The sequence below is a fragment of the Ambystoma mexicanum genome, chromosome 2q, assembly GCF_040938575.1.
Source record: "Ambystoma mexicanum isolate Mex_15411 chromosome 2q, UKY_AmexF1_1, whole genome shotgun sequence".
Lineage (NCBI taxonomy): Eukaryota > Metazoa > Chordata > Amphibia > Caudata > Ambystomatidae > Ambystoma > Ambystoma mexicanum.
The window spans coordinates 755,375,282-755,393,195 of NC_090924.1; positions in this window are offsets into that span (position 1 = coordinate 755,375,282).

Genomic DNA, 17,914 nt, shown 5'->3' on the forward strand with positions numbered 1-17,914 from the left:
GATGGTCCCACTATGGCAGCCCTGCATCACATAGCGTAGGGGAGGCGGATAGATCCCAAGAAGCCCTGTACATGGCAAACTCTGTATCAAATCACCTGCCCATGCATCCATCCATCATTCCCTCATCCCGGGATCAAAATGCCTGAATAATTACTCACATAACATTAGAAACATCCATTGAGTCTGTGCGTTATGCAGCCTGCTAAATCCACAGTGCCCCAGCCCGTAATTCCAGTGTTGTGAAGTAACATGTATTTGGGAACGGACGGCCTCATCGCCCACGTAGCTATTGCGCATCCCAAACTATTCATATCAATCATTGCTCCCTCGCCATGGGCCCTGTCTCAAGGACATAGAACAATAGAACGTTATATTTGCAGTCAGACCTGTGGGCATCTCCTCGCCGGTAGCTGGAAACCGAAAGCGCCGCCCTTCGAATTCCTCATTTGCAACATCACGTCGAAAAGGCATCTGTGGCCGTTTGAAATCACTAATTATTCCATCGAGTGCGGCTGTGTGTGAAAATGGCAACTGCCTTCACCCACGAATGGGACGCCCCGCCCGTCGTTGCAACTCGGTACAGTGATGCATGAGGGCCCACCGTTACTCGAGTACTACGTTCCACTGACCCCTCACAAGTCTGTTCGCGACTGCACAGATAGTATGTGAAACAATGGGACCACAGCAGAATGAACATATCAACCAATCTTACACGGCCATCGGGTACAAATACATGATTGCAATAGCAAGATACAATTCCCCGAATTGCAGCGTTGTGCGCGGGACGTGCTCGGCCAAAGGGGAGAGCAGTTTGCACAGGTGGAATCAATCACCACAGGTGGAGGCCATACAGCCTGAAAACACATAAATTGCACACCCAGTCTCCTCCCACAACCACACCGAAATGCTACCGGCAGGACTCGCGATGTTGGCCCTGGGGGACCTGATAGCACTGCAAGTGCTCCGACTCCAAGAAGAAGACGAACACCAACTACAACCAGCCGCACGGAGGAGACGCAGGAGGAGGAGGAGGCCAAGGCAGGGCCAGCAAGGCCCACCAGCACAGCCACTACCACCACGCAGGCAGCCCGCAATCCCACGCCTCCGAGCACATCCGTTCAACCTCACTGATGAGCAGATCCACACCCTCTACCGTCTGGACCGGGACACCATAGCCGCCATTGTGGACATGACACAGGCTGACCTTGTCAGCATGATAGATAGCCCAACCGCCATCCCACCCCTACTGAAGGTGGTGTCTGTACTACACTTCCTGGCCACAGGCACCTACCAGCACACAGTCGGACAGTTGCATGGCATTTCTCAGCCACTGTTCTCACGGACACTATTGCAAGTGCTCGATGCCCTCCTGCAGCACGCAGACGACTACATCTCTCTACCACGCTCGGAGCAGGAAATAACCAACACAAAAGTGGGATTCCATGCACTTGCCGGCATACCGGGTTGCATTGGTGCCATCGACTGCACCCATGTTGAATTGGTCGTCCCACATGCCATGGAGGCCCAGTACCGCAACCGAAAACAATTTCATTCCCTGAATGTACAGATGGTGTGTGACTCCAACAGGATCATTACACATTGTTGTTCCCGATTCGCTGGATCAACCCATGATTCTATGGTCTTGAGGAACTCTACAATACCACGCTACATGGAGCGACACGCAGGGAACAGATCCTGGCTACTCGGTGAGTCTCATTACATGCATGATGATGTGGGGTATGTGAATTGGCAATGACCTGCCAGGAAGGGGGGGGGTGTGCGTACGTATCAATGGCATTCCACATCATACGTTTCTCGTCCACATACAGGTGATGCTGGGTATCCACTGAAGAGATGGCTCCTCACACCAGTCCGGAACCCACGGGACCAGCATGAGGAGGACTACAACCATGCCCACTCACGTACCCGTGTAGTCATTGAACAGGCATTCGGCCTACTGAAGACTCGTTTCCGCTGCCTCAGCAGGTCTGGCGGGGCACTCCTGTACCGCCATGAGAAGGTTGCAAAGATGGTGATGGCATGTGTCATGCTCCACAACATGTGCGTACGTAGAAATGTGCCCATGCCCCCTGACGCAGAACTGCAAGCACCTGATGATGGTCATGATGAGGGTGGGGATGTGGCAGCACCTCATGGAGTCTGCGAGGCACCGGAGGCCCGTGACATTCGTCAGCATCTCATTGATGTATGCTTCTAGCACTCACGCCTGGTGGCTGATACATGGACACGGGACTCGTGGCACTGCGTGTGTCTGGGACATGCACAATATGGACTGTACGCCTATGATGGCCTAGTACACAAAGATCAATGTCCACACTTCTCATTGGTTGATCGTGCACTTTTTATGGCATATGTGATATCATGTTGAACACCCTATCGACCCGCCACCCAAGTGAGCCCAACACACCCCCTCCACCCTCCTACCTCCCCCCCGAACACCAGTGTCCAAAGATGCTCATTGTCAGTGGGCTGTCGCTATTGCATGCCCCCTCTGCGGGTATCAGGGGCACCCCTGCCTGTGGAGCGCAGGTTCCTTCCAGATCTACGTTGGGGGCTGCCCTGGACGGAACTTGCAACGGATGATGTGTCTGCCTGCTCACGTCCATGCATGTCCCTAAGGGTTTGCGAGAGCTCAGTGAGCACACGGCGCACTGCGGCAAGTTCGGCACATACGTCTTTGGACGTCGCATGCAGTTCCCCCCTCAGGCTCTCGGTGCTTCTCTCAATTTGTGCCCTTAGCGTCTCTGTACCTCTCTCCATTTCTGCCCTAAGTGTCTCAGTTGATGTTTCTATGTCTGCCTTAGTGCCCCCACATTCATCGGCATGGTCCTTGAGGAGTGTGGCCAGTTGCTGCTGTTGTTCGATCAACTGGTCGAGGGACTGTTGCCTCTGCTGGGCCATGGCCATTTGCGGGGGTGTCACAGAGGGGCTGTTGTCCTCATGTTGCCTTGCCACAGGGCTTGTGGGGGATGGCCAGTCGTCGTCTTGTGGGTGCCCCTGCGTGGTATCCTCATGTTGTACGGGATGGGACAGACAGGGGGATTGGGACAGGTCATGGATGGATCTGACTTCGGCATCCCCGTTTTCTGTGTCCGAGCATGCTGCCATCAATGGGGTGTCACCTATGGTGCTGCTGCCACCAGAGGCAGTGCCTTCTGTGGCATCCATTGGGGGGACCTGTGGTGGTGGTGTTGTGGGCATGCTGGCTGCTGGGGTGCCTGTTGATGTTCCCTCCTCTGTGCTGCCACCTGATTTGTGCTGCTGCCGTGTCTTGATGCGTGCAGCTGAGGTGGAGGGTCTCTGGCCGTTGGTCTTGGCCCTCTTTGCAGGTGTGCTGGTAGGGGTGTCCTGTAGCTCGTCGTTTGGATCGGACCCTGTGGTGGAGTAAAGGAGGGCGAGGGTTATTGATGGGTCTGTGGGAATTGGAATGGCATTGTATCACATGCTTTGGGGTGGTACCTGAGGGTGATTTGGGTCGGGGCCTTGGAGGTGCTTTGATTTGTGTGTGGAGTGAGGGTGCAGTTGTTTGGCAGCCTGCAGTTAGGGTGTGCCTGCTGCACGTGTAGTGCGTGTATTAGGGGTTTTTAATTATTTATGTATTTATTGTGGGTTTTAACGTGCGCTATCAGGCCGATGTGTGTGGACGTTCTCCTGGACATGTGTTTCTGTTGCACTATGTGGACGCATGGTACTTCACATGGATGGACTGTGTGGATTTGGCATTGTTTTATCTGGCCCACCTACCTGAATCTTCGGATGTCTGCACTCCTTTCTCCATCCCTCCGACTCCCTCTATGCTCTCCATTCCGATGGTGGAGGCACAGATTTCTTCCCAGGGGGTCAACTTGATGGGTGATTCAGGACCTCCCCCGGTGGCTGTGGCAATGTTGCGGTTGGCAGAGAGTATGCTGCGGACGCGTATCCGCAGGTCGTCCCATCGCTTGCGGCATTGCTGTGGGGTGCGGGGTGCGGTCCCCACCGCACTTACCCGCTGTGCCACCAGAGCCCATATGGCCTTCTTGTTTGCAAGTGCCGTCCTGGTCATTTGCGTGGAGAAGACGACGGCAGCATTCTCCTGGAGGGTCTCTGTTAGCACGGTGAGTTCCTCACGGGAGAAGTGGACCTGCCGCTTGCGGTCGCACGCTTTCTTCGCTACTTTTCCCATTTTTCTTGGTTTCGCTAGGGTGGTTGACGGGTTGGGGTGTGTTTCAGGGTAGTGATTTTAGTGGTTGTGTGGTTTTAGTGTTTTTATAGGTGTACGCCGGGATGTTTCCCGTTCCGGGCCCATGTTTTAACTTCCGTTTCCGTATATTTCCGGTCACCGTACTTTCCGGTAGGCGCACACTGCGGTGACCGCTAAGAGGGGTGGCGGTATTGCACCTAGGGCGCCGTACGGCGGCGGTGTGGGCCGTTTTGGGGTCATTTCCGCCATCGCGGACTTTGCACTTCCGCCGTGGCGTGGTGCTCGTGCCCGATGGGTCGGAATGGGCCGCACTTTGCTCCTTCGTGCAATGGCGGAAACGCTATTTACGCTGTGGCGCTCCGGTCAGTCGCTTTCCGCCAGGGTCGTAATGAGGGCCTTTGTCTTTACGGAACCCGACCACAGCTCTTGTACCACAAATTTGCTTTTGTCTGTTTCTTTCACTACGGCGTGAGTTTGTCATTACGGAATTGGACCTTGGCTCTTGCATCACGGACTTGCTCTTGTCTGTTCCTCCATTACGATCTATATTTTTGTCTTCACGGAAACCGACCACGGCTTGAACCATGGACTTACTCTCAATGTTTCAGTGCTACATACTTACTGGATTGCCTTGCCTTCAGCATCTAGCTCCTTGCTATAGGGCAACCTTTGTATCCCGGACTTGCTCTTACACGCCTGGGAAAAGAACTCTGTTCGTACCAAACAATTCATTGCATCTGGTTCCATCCAAACTCAGGTATTCCAACTGCTGGGCAACCATCATTCCACACCAGCACCACATAAGTGGGTACAGCAGACACTCTGCCTATCCACACCACTTACAAGCCCTCCCCAGTCAACAACACGGTAGGTGCCATTGTCATTTCTTCAGTATTGTATACAAGTACACATTGTATCGTGTTAGCTCATAACCCTCTTTCCATTGCAGCTACCTGGGGACCCGGTGCTTTGTTCCAGCCACCTGTGGCCTCAATGATTGGTCAGTGAGTGTCACTCTCTCTCCCTGAATGGTACTTGGGGACGGAGGTATTCATAGTTTTCGCAAGAATCAGTGCGTACACCTTACTTGGGTATAGTCAGGAACAATTAGTTGTTGATTTAGCAACAAAAAGCAATTCTGTAGCGTTGGTTGACTATATCCAAAATCGGGTAGAATCCTCCATCTATATTCAACACTTTGTGGGTAATCCCTGGTTTGAGATTTTTAAAATTGAAAATTAACATTGTTAAGACCCTTGAGATAGTTGGAGCCTGGCTGAATATACCGAGGGATCAGAGACAGTGTCGCTTGTGTGGTGAGTTACAACTAGAAACCGTTAAACATCTTCTGTCAGCAAACTCTTTTGAAACTCTGGTTGATTGCCAGCAGCTGGCTTCAGGAGTGCACTCTCGGGGGAGACTCTCTGGGCCATGTTTATGATTGCAAAAAAAAGAATTGTGCAGTATATTTTTTACTATTTTTTGGAATTGGAATTATCCTGGACATTTTGGTTTGATTCACAGGAGATTGTCCTAATGGATAATGAGCTTTGTCCTTTGGAGTAAAATGTGGAAGCCTCTCACCTTTGACCCTGTTCTGTTTTTAGATGTCATTTTTTATTTTTTTATTTTATTTTAAAACATTTTTTATTCTTTTATGGGCTGTATGTACCAATGACGTATTCAAAGTTGACTTCTGTTTAACTGTATAATACGGTAAATAAATAAAAAGGGTAGGGAACATTTAAAAAAATGACCAAGTAAAATCTTCACTGAGAGGCGATAACAGAGAAAAAAATTCTGAAAAAATTGGAGGAGAGATACATCTGCAAATTAAGGAGTAGCATGCAGGACTTAATAATGACAATGAACTAGATGTTTTCCTTTGACTATATATTGTCAATAGGCTTACTATTGCTGGACATCGATGAACATTCACTTGGAGGCCTAAATCATTGCAGTAAGGTACACAACAATTGTTTATATGGACAACTGCACGCAATTCCATGCAAATATGATAGGCTGTACTTGGACCGTTAATATCCATTGGCAAGCAAGTGAATTTATGGCCCTTATCGGTAGTGTGTCATGCAGTGGATGGGACGCAGAGTAACTCTTACACCAAATAATCAAACCAACTCAGGAAGATGGTAATGTTTCTGCTTTAATATCAATTGTCTAAAACAGGGAGTTACAACGGACATCAATGGACATCGCACAAGCTCTCGGTGCATCATACAAAAATCATACTTTTATTGTATAAATTTGTCATATGTGACATCACACTACGTGGCAAATAAGAGAAACCTATGAGGGGTTGTGATTCATTCAAGGGGAACATCTAAGTATACTTTCTATAAGGGGTCGGGTTGTGATTGGGTCTCTACTGTCAGGTGGACAACTCATGCCCACCCCTAGTGCAAGTCATCTTCAACACTTATTAAGTACACAACATATCATTGGCTTTCAAACTATAAGGCCCTTTGTTATATGGCCCTCTACAATTGGTTGGCACGCTTGTGCCCTTCTGGAACATTCGGCTCACTAGCAGCACGTAAGCTCTTCCTCAGGTGCTAAGAGGTGGACATGACTTTACCTCCACACCCAATTAGCCCATCATCTCTCATCAACTTGCAACACTTGTGCATATGCGCGTTATAAATGTCATATCATATCATATTATAACCATGCCTTCTGCCATGAAGATTGTCTTTGAACTTGGCGGGAATATAAGGGAGTGCGAGCACGTACTATCGCTATTCTGGTCCTCCAACCCTGGACTCTATTTCCATCCTTGGCTCACGTGACAGGAGACCATGATTTGATCCCTATTTCAGCATTTAATTGTCTTATCTGAATACAACTTGGCACTCATGGTGTTCTTTCTTTGCACCTTAACAGCGGATGATTTAGCATCTCACGGTTACTACCTTCAAGAATGATAACCATTCGTGGCTGCTTCAGCCTTGACACCAGGCCAGACAGCCCTTCCAGCCTCATCCACGATCTTGGCTAATTTTTTGCTGCAACACAGCTCTCGGCTCTTCTCCATGGGTTTGAGCTTACTAAATATGGGATACCAATGTCCAGTTTCTATATAATGGCAGCTCCGCCTTCAGTCTATTCATTACTATAGCCAGCTTCTAAGAATTCTTGATCTACTTGCGTTGCAGGATCTGTACAATTATTGAATGGCTTACATTTTCTGCAGTGCTCTTCACACGTGCAATCTCTTTTTCGCATGTGAAAGTTTACTCAAATCTTTACTTCGTCATCAGTTCTATGGGTCTATACATTCTCTTCTTCAGCCTGTCGTCTCAGTGCATCACGCTCGTCTCTTGTGATGTCACCAACTTCTTTTCTCTCATTTTCATATTCCTTTGGGGAGCCCCTCCCTCAGATTATCATCTTTTCGGGGATTCATTTGATAGGGTTTTCTTAGTGGATACCTTCTTCTCGAATATTTGTCGTGGAATAGTTGCAACTGCTGGCGTCAAGCATAGCACAATCTCAGGCTTCCCGCATATGGCAGGGTGGGGGGGGCGGGTCTTCCTGTAGAGGCAATTAGCTGCTCCTCTACACAAGGATGCAATATTGTAAGGAAAACTGACACTTGGTTTTAACAAGTTGGAATATACTCTCATACAATTAGCTTACATTCCGCTAGTGGCACACAATGAGGTGCACACTGCAACTTTGTATGAAGATTACAATTCCCCAAATTAAAATGAGCCATGAACATTACCCATTTTAAACATCCTTTACCATGAGACTGGTGAGCATTATTCACTCTTATCACTCTCTTACTCGTACTTATAATATTCATTGGCCACCGAAGACAAAATGCTATATGGCCAATTGATGCATGATACTATTAAGCTGGTATATATTTTCTAACAGCAGGTTCACTATCCACTCATGATACAGTGTGAGATATATACTGTCATTGCGAGATATATACTGTAACCTACTAAACATCTACATAGCTCGAACTAGCCTAAATAATGAATATTACTTTTTGGAATACATTTAACCACCTGAATTATGTTGATTACGTACTTTCATTATACTTTGCAGAAATAGCAGTATGAAAGATTGTTCTAAAGCTGGTCTGTTTACATATGACATCACACGCTCCCGCGTCGTGACATTGTACTGAAGATATAATCAGTACCTCAAAATAGCGCCACGTGATGCACACTGCAAGGACAATGAACACAACTTCAAGACTTTAGGTAAACTTAGATGTCTTAATTTTCTGATCCTACTATTAATTCACAATTATAGGATATAAGACTTTAGATGACCTAAACAACAAATATTTTTATGTTGTACAGGAATGGAAAGACAGAATTAGAGGTATTTTTACAGATGAGCAGATAAGAATTTTTTGTGTGGGAAACCAGCCGCTACTATAATATGAGTTTACTTCCTTCTTTAAGGTCACTGCAACTTAAGATCTCATACTATATGACCACATGTTAGACTATACGAAACAATATACTACTTTATGCATTTGTCATTTAGATCATGCATACATGAACAAACAGGAATTATCCAACAATCAAATTAATTAAGAATTAAAGAGGCTGCTCTACACTATATTACTCCACCATGTAATAATCAGGTTAGAACTTACCATTTGGGTAACAACTGTAAGGAAGGCAAGGTATCAACAGAAAGACAGACACAAGTACCACATTTCAATGGCAATCCCATCAGATGTGGCGATTGTTTATATTAAGTGTGCTAGCTTCCTAGTATTATCCCCTGTTTGCCTCTCTATTATAAAATTCGACTGATCTGTGCCTATAATGTCCGGAAGAAGGCGGGTAAGATTCATGTACACATTTTTGCATCCATGTTAAGGAGCGCAATGAGTCGATACGATCTACAGACTGTTGGGTCTTTGTTGGGCTTGCTGAAGACCACCACTTTCGCCTCTGCCATAGTTTGGGTCACTTTCACATTCCTCCCTATGGAGTTAAAGAGGTGCGCAAGCTTGGGACACAGCTCTCTTTGGTATTTCTGATAGAAGCTCGCGCTGAAACCATCTGGTCCCGGAGATTTATTTTTTGATACTTCCTCCACTGTAATATCTTTCCCTAAGTGATCCCTCTACTGACACATCATTTTCTGAAGCGAAAGTCCACTAAAACATTCATCGACTGCCAGTCGTTCTGGTTCACCTGACCTATGAAAAGTCCTATAGAATCCTTCAAATGAGCTCCCTATCGATTCTGAATCTGTTGCTATTGTGCCGTCTTGTTGCTTAATGCTGAAGATTACTCGTTATGCACTCGCCATTCTAATCTGTCAGGTCAATAGCCTATCCGCTTTGTTGGAACATACATAATATCGCTGCTTTATATTCAGCAGTGCCCTCTCTGCGTTTTGCATGCGCAACAGTTTCAGTTGGCCTCTGTAAGGAACTCATGGTGGCAACAGTAAAGACAGACACAAGTGATCGCAGTTCAAGGGTGTTTATTAAACTGTATAATTGGGTGAGAAAAACACCTAATCTAAATGTAAATCTAAGATGGGAGCATGCTACGACCATCAAATTATAAATAATAAGGCAGTCCTAGTGGTGTCTTGTCAAATAAAAAGGGCCTATACTAATAGAAAACTATTACTAATCCTTAACACTAAGTTAGAAAATAGTGTGGGATAATGTCACTAGAAAAGAAAGAAGTGTTCACCAAATGATAAATCAGGATGTTATGGCTGGGGTCTCCATTCCCCACGTTTTTAGCAAGGAACAAGGCAGGACTCTTGAGCACAGCAAACTCCTGGGCTTCTCCAGCACGAGGTTACAGTTCCTTTCAGCGATATCAGGGCCTTCTGTGGCCAAGTCTCTTTCATACAAAATCTCTTGCTTTAGAGGGCCTGATATATCAGAAACAACAAAACAAAAGTTCCTTTCAGTGACTTTCACGTCGGGTGCTTTCTCTTCACCCTTGGATCCCCCTCAACCGGGCTCTAATCCTTCTTGCAGCATTGACCTGGGTTTTAGTCCCTTGTCTTTCATGGTTTAAGAAAGTGTTCATGTCGGAAAAGGGGTGGGGGTAGAATTTCTGAATATCCTAAAGGGTAGGATGGGGAAAAGGTGTTATAAGGAAGGGGGTACCATGTCTCACCCATCGGTGTCCCACTTCCACTCCCCGCGGACCCCTCATCCAGGTGATCCTCCCTCACTAGGTCCACCCCCAGGAACTGGATCCAATAACGATGGCCGTGTCCTGGCCAACTGGATGACAGATCCCCAGGGACTAGTCAGTGAGACACCTTCAGGTTTGTCACACCTCTTAGCTCTTTTATTTTTTTATATGAGTCGTTCTTCTTTCCCTCTGCTGGATCTCGCTGAGTCACCCTCAATTGGGCTTCTAGTTCCGTTTCCAGTCCTACCTTTAATTTCCCTTTTTACTCTTGGATCGCTATTATCTCCCCCATAATGACCCCTTTGAATGCTTCCAACAACCCTTCTTGAGTTATTTCCTAATTTTCATTATTTAAAAAATAATCGTCTATTTTGCTACCCACCTGTTTTGCCGACACTGCATCAAACAATACTTCCTAGGGAAATGTCAATGCCCAAAACCTCCTACGACGTCCCCACCCCTTCATTTCCACCATCAACGGGGTGTGATCTGAAGTTGATATTCCCCCTAAATTAACTTTATCCACCTCCCCCAAAAAGGTGGCCGTCATCCATACATAATCTATCCTTGACAATGTTTGTTATGCGTGGGAGAATCATGTAAACCCTCTCTCTACTGCCATCTTAGAACGCCATACGTCCTTGAGGGTGTTGAAAATTCTCCATCGGAAGCTTTGATGGGGTAACTCTGCTGTGACGGTTGCTCATACTCCTATCTAGGCTTGGACCCCATGCTAAGTTAAAATCTCCAGTCAACACTATCTCCCCTTCTGCAAATCTTTCCAGTTTCAACAAAATCTCCCTCAAAAAAGCATCCTGTGTTGGGTGCGTAAATCGTTCCCAAAGTCACCCTTGTGTGCACCAAAAGGATCAATAGGAAAAGGTATCTACCATGTTTGTCCACCAATGTTTGGTCAATCTTTGCTTGAAGAACGTCATTTAAACCTATCAACACCCCCGCCATCCTCCCTGGAGCATTAGCTTGATAAAGGTGTGTAAATTGTCAGAAATGGGGGAGTGATCTATCTGCCTTCTTTATCTGGGTCTCTTGCAACATTATTATGTCAGCCTAAAAAAGTCTTATTTGGGCCTCCACTTTTCTGCGCTTGACAGGGAAATTCATTCCTCTTATGTATATATATATATTGTTATAGACATTGTTTGTCACATGTTCACTGCCATTAAGTATCATCATTTCTAGGTGATGCATAACTCCTATCCCCTGAATACCAGCCCAGTCTGTCCAACCCCCCCTCACCAACACCCCACCCCCAATCCCTCTACCTCCCCCTACTCCCAATGCACTGAACTCGTTCCCTACCTACAACACTCACCCAACCCATCCTTTCCCTCCGCCCCCTCTCCCACACCCATCCCGGTCAGAACCAGAGATCCTACGAAAAACCACAGATACCTTCCTGAGGCTCTGATCCTGATTCAACCCTGGGAACTTCCCTAGAGAGGGCGAACTACACCCCCGAGTGATTCCTTGATGCCGTCTCCTCCACCTTACCTCCTGGCAGGACTGCTATCCAGCCGCTTCACTCCGCTCATGTCGCGTCAGCTCCTCCTTCACTGACCTTTCTTTCCTGTAGTTGCAGATGATGAGGTAGACCATGTGTGGGGAAAATCTGGTCTGCATTCAAATCTCTCCTGCTGGCCCTGGTCCATCTGTTTTGCCTGAGGGTCCTCTTAGCTTTGTGGCCTTGCTGCCTCATCTGCCCGAGTCTCTGACCAGTCCCACAGACGATTACTATTCGGAGCGGTAGAGTCTTGTGGTTGCCCCCTGGGCCGCCCTTCCTCAGTTAAGTTCATGATGGATAATCCCTCCTCGCGCGTCGTGGCCCTCTCCTGTCTGCCATCCTAAGTGTTGCCTAGCAACGTGGGTGCTTTCCCTGTTTTGCGCCTCTGCGCCCAGTTCAAGCCTGTATATGGAGAGGGCAGGAGCCATTCTCCCTCTGCTTCCCCGACGATGTGCCCGCTCAGGAGCAGTGGATTCCGTCACCACCAGATGACTTGCCCGCACTTCCTAGGCCTTGCCCTGAATGAGGTGAGCCTCCTGAGATCAGAAGCCACCTTTTTGTTGCAATTTCTACTGCCAGATTCAAATCCGAATTGAGATCTCCTCTCCGGGACCCTGATCTTGCTATCGCGCCTGATCACAACATGGCCCCCTTGAACCAACATGAGGCTGTTGGTAGTCTTGCCTAGCAACATGGGTGCTTTGTAAATGCACCAATCCGCCGGCAAGCGGAAGCTAGCTGTGGCCCTTCCAGCGAAGGCCTGCAGGCAAAGGCTTTGTTTTATGCCTCTGCACCCAGTTCGACCCTGAATTTTTTGCATCTGTTTGCGCACCGATGCGCCGCGTGGCCACCCTTCTCGACCTACGGTCTCTAAGGCAGGCCATTGCTACCTTCATGCCTTCGTAACAGCACAGCTGTAAGTACCTTTGACGCCACTACTGATTAACTGTAAATCACGCACAAAACTTTGACTCTGTCCTGACCCTAAACTGTCACTAAGTGTGCTCCACTCCCCGCTGGCATCAAGTCCTAGACACAGCGTGGCCGTTCCATTATACTACTGACTTATTACTTGCATGTATCGAGACCGCCTTTCCTCCTAGGCGCCCTTTGGTCAAATGATCTGCCTGACCATGATGCAAATGTCTTAATTATTGCCCATAGCCTAGTTCTATTGAATGTTATGTTACTATTCTATTTACTGCAAGCCAAATAATAATCCTTATAGCCCACTTTGCATGTTAACTACTGCCTAGGAAATGTTTGGTGGACATGTCCTTCATGATTGCTATCCTATTACTGCCACATTGCATATATTGTGCCCTTAACGGCTAGAATTAGCGCCTGCTATATATGTACATCTCTCAATGACCATATATCTTATTTCTTCACCGCCTCACAGTATATACAGTCATTTAACCAAAATCAGTGATTACTGTACTTGCTGTATCTTACAATGGCCGCATAGTTTATTTACGTGCTAACCACTGCCCAGGAAATGTTCTCTGTACTTGCTGCTATCTCACCACTGCCGTACAGCATATATTGCCCCTCTTAATACTAAAATTAATGTTTTTTACACATATCCCACCATACGATGGCCTTATAGTATACACTATGTGCAAACCAATGCCTAGGAAGTGAAAGAAGTTAAGTGACTGACATAGCTAACTGACCTAACATAACAGTTATCTCTGTAAGGTTGCATTCCTAAAGGCACTACCAAGTCAAATACCTAAGATATGAACAGAGATATGACTCCTAAGACTGCCCAGTGGTCTTTACTATCAATTATTGCAGCACTAATTATCCAACTGACCTTAATCTCAGGTATTTATATCACAGACCCTCAACGCCTGACAATGACCAACTTAACGTCCCTACCTGCCTTCTTGCTTCAAGAAATAGTAGACTCTGAGCTAGACTCTCTTGCCTTTATGAGCCATGAATCAGTTACAAATCTAATCTCACCTACCTACCTAATACAAACTACGCTAAGGATAAACCGCCTCACAAATCAAATAAGCCGGCTACTTCCAAAACACAGAAACCTTTATCTAACTTTCCATCCAAGACTAAAATTACCTTAACTAAACCCTCAAATCATCCGGACTGTAATAACTCTACTAATATCAATACTGCACTAATAAATGCTAGATCGCTAGTAGCACATGCACCGGAAATAGCTGACCTAATTACTACGAATAATTCGACATCCTAGCATTCACAGAGTCATGGCTACATGCAGCAGCCAGTCCAGCCCTTGCATTAGCTGTCCCCAAAACTTTCCAAATCCTTAGAGCAGACAGACCTGACGGTAGAGGAGGCGGCATCGCCCTTATCGCTAAATCGAATCTAGCAAACAGACAAACTCCCTCACCTCTTATTACATCCTGTGAAATCCTCACAGCCAAAGTACCGATCTCTAACTATAGCACTCTAACGATCTACTTAGTATATAGACCACCAGGACCTATCGGCTCCTTCGAAGAGGATATCTCTAACATTCTCTCAAACAACACTAAAGAATCTTCACAAGTACTTTTACTAGGAGGATTTAACCTTGGATTTAACGATCCAACAGACAAAAACGCCCAAGTAATATCTAACATGTCTCAGAACAGGGACTTACCCAAAGAGTGACTCAACCTACCCATGCCAAAGGTAGGATGCTAGACTGGGTGCCTGATATGAACTGTGATTTGACAATTAAAGCTATAACACCACAACTATGGACAGACCATCTTCTGATTGCCTTCACGATGGCAATAATGTGACGTGAACCTCAACTGACATAGTCATAGCTCTCCCTCACCCTACAAGTAATAAAATAAATATTATGTCGGACAGGTTATTACCACATATCCTCCCTTCTCTGAACTCATTCCCAACCTCTACTGACCCTAACACTCTAGTTGACGCATATAATAGCATTACGTCTAATGCCTTAGACATCATTGCACCTATCAAATTGCATAAAAGTAAACAACGAGCGCACTTAAATGCCTGATTTACACCACATCTAAAAGCCCTCAGACTAGAAAAAAGAAAACTAGAAGCTATATGGCGAAACACCCCTTCCAAAGAAAATAAGACTATCCTGATTAACTTTTCTGAGAACTATAAAAAAGAAATAATCAGTACGAAAAAAGACCTATGCAATGATAGGATTTCTAAAGCAAGATCTAATACTAAACAGCTAATCACTATCTTGCGAGAAAATGGAAGCGCCTATCCCACCGGCAGACAACATTGTAAAAGACAAACTCTGGTGTACCAACATACAGAACGCTCTAGCTAACAAAATAGTACTTCTCCAAAACAAGATTGCTATCAAGAAATCCACCCTACCTAACCAGGACTTGCAAATCTTAATCCCTAATGGACTGACTAATTTGCTAGCTCAATTTAACTTCTCCAAAGTCTCCATCTCTGAAGTCGAGAAAATCATTTCTTCTCTGAAACCATCAAGGTGCCAGGGTGACAACTGCCTGGGACACCTTATAAAAGATGCAGCTAGAGACCTTGCACCATTCATATTCAAACTCATTAACACTTCCTTCTCAACAAACACTGTACCAGGTAATCTAAAAGAATCATGGGTCCTACCCTTGTTAAAAAAGCAAACACTGGACCCATCCATATCGAGGAACTACAGGCCCATTACAACGGTGCTTTTTATACTTAAAATTCTCGACAAAGTAGCATACCATCAAATACAGTAGTACCTTGAAACCAACCACCTCTTATGAGTCCGGCAATCAGGATTCAGGCCACAACATGGCACTGAAATGGCACTAATCTACTTAAAAAACGCAAATCGAGAAACTTAAGGACAAAGGGAAAACCGCCACGGTACTACTCCTTGACCAGTCAGCTGCCTTTGACTTGGTGGATCATGAAGTTTTGTGCAAAAACGTTTCCTCTGCAGCTCACTTCTCCAAAGACGCAATAGCATGGGTCCAATTCTTCTTAAACAATAGGACTATGAGTGTCTTCTCCCCATCAGCATCAGCAGATCCTATCCCCATCACATGTGGCGTTCCACAAGATTCTTGTGTTTCACCTACCATGTACAACATATTCACAAAGCCACTGTTTGACAAATTGGATAATCTGGGTGTCACCTACACTAACAAAGCAGATGATAACCAGATCTTCATACCCCTTTCGGGCAATTACCTCAAAGACACAGCTCTTGTGAATAAAATGTACCTCCTCATTCAGGCATGGATGGCATCTCATGACCTCTGCCTGAATGACGATAAGAGTGAGCTCCTGATTCTCAGTACCACCGCTAACTTAAAAAAACTTAACACCGACTACTATACTTTTAACATTGATGGTACCATCAAAGTCATAAAGGAAGTTAAAACCTTAGAATTGTACCTTGACTCTACTCACTGAGCAAACAGGTAAATTCCATGGCATCCACAACAGCCTATACATTCAAATTAATTAGAGCCTGCAGGATGTACCTATCCTAAACAAGTTGCATTATCTTGGCAAACGCCCTCATACTTTCAAAACTTGACTACTGTAATGCGCTCTACTTGGGGCCTAGCAAGTACATCTTCGAACCTTGCAGAATAACGCCCTTAGAATGGCGCTAAATATCCCGAACAGAGAGCATATCTCTGAGCTAAGGAGACAATACCACTGGCTGACAATCAACGACAGAATCCTGCTCAAAACAGCTTCATTGACCTTCAAATGCCTTAACAATGCCGCCCCACTATACCTTACCGAACGTATAGTCAGGAAAGCTTTCAGCCGCCCTTCTAGGTCTGCCAACTCCTTCTGCCTTAACATACCTAGATTTAGCCTAACAAAATCTGGTGGCAGTAGCTTTCCAGTCAAAGGGGCACAAACTTGGAACTCTCTCCTGTATGTACTTGGAGCGGAACAGACTTACTTCAGCTTCAGACATAATATTGTGAACTGGCAGAGAACTAATGATACTTAACGTCTTTGCATCCCTTCACTGCATACTGCATTATCCATCTGATAACAATCCTTCCTTTTGTATCTACTGATTTATTATTTGATATGTCCTGCATGAACCGTATAATTCTGTGAACACCTACCGTGTCACTTGTACCATGTAACCTAAGCCTAAAGTTTTCTTGTACTTGCCTGTTATTTGCGCCCAGTTACCTTTGGGTTAGGTGCGCCATACAAATAAATAAAACAAACAAACAAACAAACAAGTGATTAGCAGTCCGAACGGAAATGTCAATTTATAGAGGATGTGCTTTGCCATTATTTCCTTGGTCACCGGGCTCATAGCCTTCCTTTTTGACAATGTTGATAGTGTTGGAAGAGATGTGTTTGAGTTCCATTAACTGTTAGATTAGGCTGTGATCTCGCCGCCCAGAGTATGTCCTCTTTCATTAAATATGATGAGAGGACCACCAGCACGTCCCTTGTCCTTGTACCTGGGCCTGGTCTCTTGGGGCCCACCCTGTGCACCTGATCAAACCTCACATCCTCTGGCACCATTTCCGTGAGAAGGCTCGCAAAACACTCCTGAATCGTAGTCTTCAAATCTGCATTCCTTATGTCTTCCGTAAGGCCTTTCACCCGTATGTTTGATCTCAGGGATCGGTCTTCCAGATCTTCTGTCTGTACTTCCAGATTGTGTGTGGCCCTGGCTAATTGTTCCAGGAGCTTGCTATTCTGACCAACTTCTTCTGTTATTTCTGTTACATCTACGCTGGTGCCAATTTCCTTAACCTCCTTCCTCACTTCTGTCAAGGAGCTCCGTATGTCTTCTTTCATCTTTTCAAGATGAACCTGGAAGGTGTTCAGCATCCTCTCTTCCATACCTTTTTTATTTTTATTTAGGTTTCATTGATTTTGAAACAAAAGGATTAGGTACATACATATACTTATGTTGCATTCACATAGGTACATCTTTATGTTCTTAAAATTAAACAAAGGTATTGTTTACTAACAATGGAAAACCACTTCCCCATTGTGTATAAAATGTTCTTGTCCCCTTCCCCCCTCCCTCCCCTAGACGGT